This window comes from Lontra canadensis, unplaced genomic scaffold (genome assembly GCF_010015895.1).
Source record: "Lontra canadensis isolate GAN:19392208 unplaced genomic scaffold, GSC_riverotter_1.0 scaffold58, whole genome shotgun sequence".
NCBI classification, from domain to species: Eukaryota; Metazoa; Chordata; class Mammalia; order Carnivora; family Mustelidae; genus Lontra; species Lontra canadensis.
Genome location: NW_022631052.1, coordinates 3296 through 9143, shown reverse-complemented (window position 1 = coordinate 9143; position 5848 = coordinate 3296). Strand labels below are relative to the sequence as shown.

General features: G+C 46.1%; 1 pseudogene; it reads left to right on the top strand.

The window, feature by feature from the left end:
- Window positions 1–2970: 2970 nt before the first annotated feature.
- LOC116878732 lies at window positions 2971–3084 on the top strand (annotated as a pseudogene).
- The last annotated feature ends 2764 nt before the right edge of the window (window positions 3085–5848 follow it).

Below are 5848 nucleotides of genomic sequence, written 5' to 3'. Positions count from 1 at the left end.
TGTACTGGCATGGAGAGCGTTGAATGAATAAATGCATGTAAGGTGTGTAGCGGTGATCTCTGGCCTCCCCCCTCTTTCCCTCCTTCCTATCTGAGCAAGTTAACACCACAACGTGATGTATAAATGAGATGTATCTCTTGGTGCACACGCACGCACACCACCCAGACCCACCATATGTACACACTATCCACACCACTGAAAGGGAACGCAGCTGTTTCCAGGACTGTAGAATATGGTGACAGTTCTTTTTCTGGAATGGAAATTTCTTTCACCACACTCAAGTCCTCTTGGTCCCGAAGAAGCTGGAATCAGGATGGCTCGCCAGACCAAAGCCAGTGAAAAATAAAAAAGCTCTGCCCTTCTCATTCCCTAGATGTTTCTTCCTTTAGTAACTGGGTGACTCCAAAGTATGTATCATGTCATGGCTTTTGAGGCTGCCCGCAGTGAGAGAAACCTCACCCTGACTTTACCATAGCTGTGGCCTAAAGAAATGGCTTTGGGAAAGAGCGTGACTGTGAGGTTGGAAGATGAGAGGAGGGTGGGCAGAACTTACCACACTGTTGATGACCTAGGTAGGCACAGGCTGGGTGAAACAGGCTGGGGGAGACGTCTGGAAAGACACCCTTGCAATAGTGATCACAGCACACCATCATTCCAGTTCCAGAAATTACCCTGGGGTATATCTTTTGTTGCGTTCAAATTTGTCTTCTGCTTTACGTTCGTTTTTTTTACGCTCTTAACGTCTAGTCGACGAGACAATGGGTTGGATCCATTAGGCATGTTGATTTCAGGAAATGAACTAAGTCAGACGTATGGTTTCACTTGTAGGTGGAATCTAAAAAACAAAACAAGCAAAGAAACCAAAAAAAGCAGAAACAGACCCGTAAACACAGAAAATGAACTGGTGGTTGCTGGGGAGGAGGGGAGGGGAGAGGTAGGGGGGAGGGGTGGGGGGGAGGGGAAGGTGAAGCCAAATGGGTGAAGGGGAGGAGGAGGTATAGGCTTCTAGTTAGGAATGAAGGAATGAAGAAGTCGTAGGGATGAAAGGTACAGCGTGAGGAATAGTCCTTGATGGCATGGTGGTGATGTTTGGTGACAGCAGGAACGCACCAAAACGCGCAGAGCTGTCGAATCACTATATCACACACCTGAACCTCATGGAACACTAATGGAACATCCTGTGTCTGCTGCACTTCAATTAAAAAAAAAAAACCCTAAATGGAAAAAAACAATGTTTCTTTCAATCATCAACTCAGCACTGCCTAAGGGAACTCAGGAGCAAAACAAACAAGTAAAAATTGCAGAAGTTTAATTTGAAATTTGAGGAAGAGGTCCAGGAAAGAAAAAAATTAACCAAAGACTCAAAGAGTAGGTCTATTGCCATATGTACTGCCAAGCGCATAACATTGAAATTAGCTTTTGACTATGAAAATTTTTATCTGGGATCCCAAGGGAATCAGTTTTTTTCTCGTCTACACTTTACAGTGCGTGAAAACAAGAGAAATCTCATTCACCACAGGACACATTCTTTTCCCCATGTGTTCTTTTTTTTTTTTTTTTTAAATAGGGAATCGGCTGAAGACTGGTGTTAAAATAGATCCTCTCTTAAAACTAGCCAATCAATAAACATGCAACAAAGTCATGAAAGATGGAAATAAGCAATATACGACATATGCGGCACTGTAATTTTTGAAATACCTTTCTTTTTTTTTTGATTGTACTTTCCCAAGTCAGACAGATACCCCATTAGTATTGCAATTTTTCCCTCCCCGAATTTAAGAAAAATGACTGTTTTATGTGGAGTATCTTGTGGAGAAATCGAGAACAGAGATTCAACTTCAGGCCTGGGCCTGGTGGGGAGATGCTGGGCTTTGGCAGCGACTTAGAGCCCAGAGGAGGTTGTGGGGTGGGGCAGGGCGAGAGCACTGGACGGGGAGAGCTTCATGAGTTGGGTCACCTTTCCAAATAACAGGTGCCTCAGCGGAAACCAACCTGCCCTGGTGACCTATTCTGCCAGGCGGCTCACCTGTGCCCAGAGCGGGACTTGGGCGTGCGCCTTTACGCTCACGGGTGAGGACCACGGGTGCGGGAAGGGCACAGGAGGGTAAAATGCCACAATTCAGATAATTCCCACTTTTCATAAGAAGAACCAACTGCCGTGTCAATTACCTCTGAGTCCTTAGCGGGAAAGTCTCTTTCTCTGGAACTTCAGCACCCATGGCTTCATCAGGAGAACCTCACTCAGCTGGGACTCTGATCCTTGCCATGAACAATCAACCTGCCCGTGGCTGCCACCTGGATCCAATGCCATTCTTCTGAGAGACCCGCAAAGTGTAGAAGGCACGATGTAGGACGGATCAAATCAGTCTCACTCTGGAGTCCTGGAGCTGAGGACTTCAGCAGATGAATTGGGAGGGTGTTGGGGCCACAATTCGGCCCGTAACAGAATTTAAACTGCTATAACTTTGAATGGCCTTGTGAGCACCAGGTAGTGAAGATCACCCCTAGTTATCAAGAGACAGCGATGTTTACTAAACTGAGCAGTTGCGGGATGAGATGGGTCCTTGCCCTCTGGTGGGCATTTCAGGAGGTGGAATGGAGGAGGAGGAAAGCCCGGATGGGAAGAGGGAAGAGCTTGCACACTCTGTGACGTAGCTCTACCTAGTGGCCAGCTACATTTACGACCGCTCCATTCACCAAAAGTTCCAGTGTCTGCCGCAGTCACTCAAGAACTAAAATCCAAAAAAAAAAAAAAAAAAAAAAAAAAAAAAAAAAAAAAAAAAAAAAAAGAACTAAAATCCACCAGGACTTTCTCTATTTGAGGAATAAAGGCCAAAATGAGTGAGGCACAACAACAAAAACCCCTCAGATCTCACCGAGGGTTCGCTAATAAGAATATTTAAAATAGGTATAATTTATGAAGTGTTGTTATGACCTTCCCATCTTTTCAACTTAAAAACATTTGACATAGTGCTGGCTTTGGCAGTACATATAATAAAATTGGGACAATCCTGGGAGGATTAGCGTGGCCCCCCTCCCCTGTGCAAGGATGACACACGGATTCTGGAAGCATTCCATATTTTAAAATATATGTGTATTGAAATAAGCTTCATGATTTTTGTTAGTTTTATTTTTATCCTTTAATGCATGGTAAAATAAGATAGCAGTTTGAGATTTCTTCTTTCTAGTCATTGATTGGTAATAAAAACCAAAGTGAAGAATCTGTCTCGTGGGATGAGACCTCTTCCCATCTCTCCTCACTCTGGCTCCCCATGACTCCATGGCAATTAGGCTGTGTGTTCATTAACTCGGCCTCACAGAAATAGCTGAGCCGAAGTGAGGGAAAATTTATACTGATTATTGGTGAAGGGGGAATTTTAATTAATAAAGTTGAAGGTTTTAATCTTTAAAAAGTGTAAGTCAAAATGAGAATGTTAGTCACCATTGAGTGGCTTGCCACCCAATCAGCATCAAATACAAACATACAGGAATATTAATGAAATTGTTTTTAATTAACGAAAAGTGCTATTCCTGTTGGCATTTTGGTGCCATAAAAACGCTGCATAAAAACGCTGGTAGTAAACTCTCCTTAGTAAATCTCATTTCTCCCAGAATTAAGACAAAATAGAATCGGATTAAAGCGGGGCGTCCAGGCGTGGTAGGGTGGGAAGAGAAACCTTTATTAGAACGGGCCCCTGGTATATCAGTCTCACTCCAGAACTGGGCCACCGTTGGGAGGAGCTGAGGCCAGAGAAAAATCTAGTAGAGGAGAGGTGAGTCCAATTACATGATTCCTTTTTTACTTTTTGGGTTTCTGCAGAAGGTAAATAGGGCAGAGTGAAGTCCGGGAACGGAGTACTTTATTCATACAGACAGCGTTGTTGAGATCAGCTCAAGTTCAGACACAGCGTACACTTGGGCTCTCTGCTCTAGGAGTCGTGGACAGGGCTAGATTTTCAAGATCCAGGCTGGAGAGATGCCATAGTCCTCCTTTCTCTTAGACCACTGCTTGGACTGTTCTAGGGGATGGTGCCTGGAGGTCCCCCCATTGGCTTATTCCACCCCTCAGGGGCTGCTGTGAAGGAGCCGAAGTTTCAAAGTGAGAACCGCCCCCCCACCCCAGCCTCCTTCCTCGTCGCTAAGGGCTCAGGGTGAGGCTGGACCAGCTGGGGAGCTGGAGAGTGTCAGAGTCTAGGCTGGTGAGGTGCAGGAGAAATACAGCGTGATGAAAATGAAAATGTGATTGTACATTGTCTAGAAGCCCCATTAAATACAGGAAAAGGAACCAAGGCAAAATAATCTTAATGGGCAAAATGTTATTTTGATAAGGGTTATTATTATTGAAAAGAGCTTAAAACGAGATAGTGCTCAAACTCACGTTAAGCGCTCGACTGTCACAGGGCAGGGGGTTGGGGGGTGGGGGGTGGTGGTGGTGATGGGGTGGTGGTGCTAGCGGGTCGGAGGGGGGGTTGGTGGCTAAAATACCAGACAGCTTAGGTGCCTTTCAGGAGTTTCCCTGGATATGGATAAGGGAATCCTCTCCCTCCATCACATTAGCAATGGATCCCATGTATTGACATGCACTAAAAATTTCTGCTGTAGAGTCACCGCTTCCATTTTTTTGCTCCTGTAAATCCAATGAATGGTGTTCAGGGAAGTCGTCTTGGGCACCGCCGATTTTCCCTGAGCAATGCTGATAGGTCTTCGGCCACAGAAACATTGAAAGACCCTCACTATGTGCTCACAGCTAAAATAATTTCTGCTTGGTACACACACGCCAAAGAGTTACAGCAGTAGCGTATGGAACCTTTTGTGTATGACACACATAAACTAGGTACTGAGAGATATTACATTTCCAATATTAACTATAATGGTCATAGTTGTCTTCGTTGGGTTTTATGTTTACATTTCTGTCCTGAAAAACCATGTTCTAGTCTTTTGGGATCGATTTCCAAATGTTTTCCTTTTTCTGCAAGACCAATCAGCCCAAGAGTGTATTAAGAGGGGCTCAGGGCTGACCATCTGGGGGAGAAGGAATGAGGGAGATGCTGTTGGTGCCCTTGCAGTGGTTACCAGGGCCCAGGACTCCCATCCCTATGAGCTGAAGGACACAGAGTTTGGGTCTGAGAATTCTCAGACCATTTCAGAGAATCTCTCAAACTGATGTCCTCTGGTCCATAAAAGGGAGCAGCAAGGAGCATCTTGACTCTGGGATCAGCTTCCACCACTTTGCTAAACTCACTGTGTGCTGGAGTCTGTGTCCCTCTCAACTCCTGTGCAACTAGAATGTTCTACAGCTGCCATAGCCACATGGTGTGAGATCTCTTCAGTATAAATATGTCTGCAGGCCAGATAACCCTTGGCCAACAGTGTGTAGACAAGGACTGGTTGTCAGGTGACTCCTGGAAGCCGTGAAAAGTAAAAATTCGTCCCTCCTGGCCCTGGGTGGTTCAGGCTGGGAACCTCCATGTGTCTGGCCTGGTCCTGGTTCCATCCCCACTGATGTGTCTCAGCTTAGGGAATGGGAGACCTGGTTTGTCACACAGGTGGCTGGAGAAGGGGATGGAATGGGAAGCAAGCCCCTTCCCCAGGGATTTAGGAAGACTGTGACAGTGTGACAGTGTGACCTGCCTCGTCCCTGCTCAGGAGGAGCCGGAATGGCATCCTCAGTGTGGGCAAGGCTGGGCCCAGGCAGTGATGCTGGACTGATTCACCTAATCTTGCAATCTTGGCTTCCCCTCCCTCTCTCACATGGCCTGGCTGTCCCTTGTGCTGTCCCTCTGGCCCCCACCCACCATCCCCTCTACATCTTCCCTCTGAATATCTAGTCCAAGCCCCTGGGTCGTGC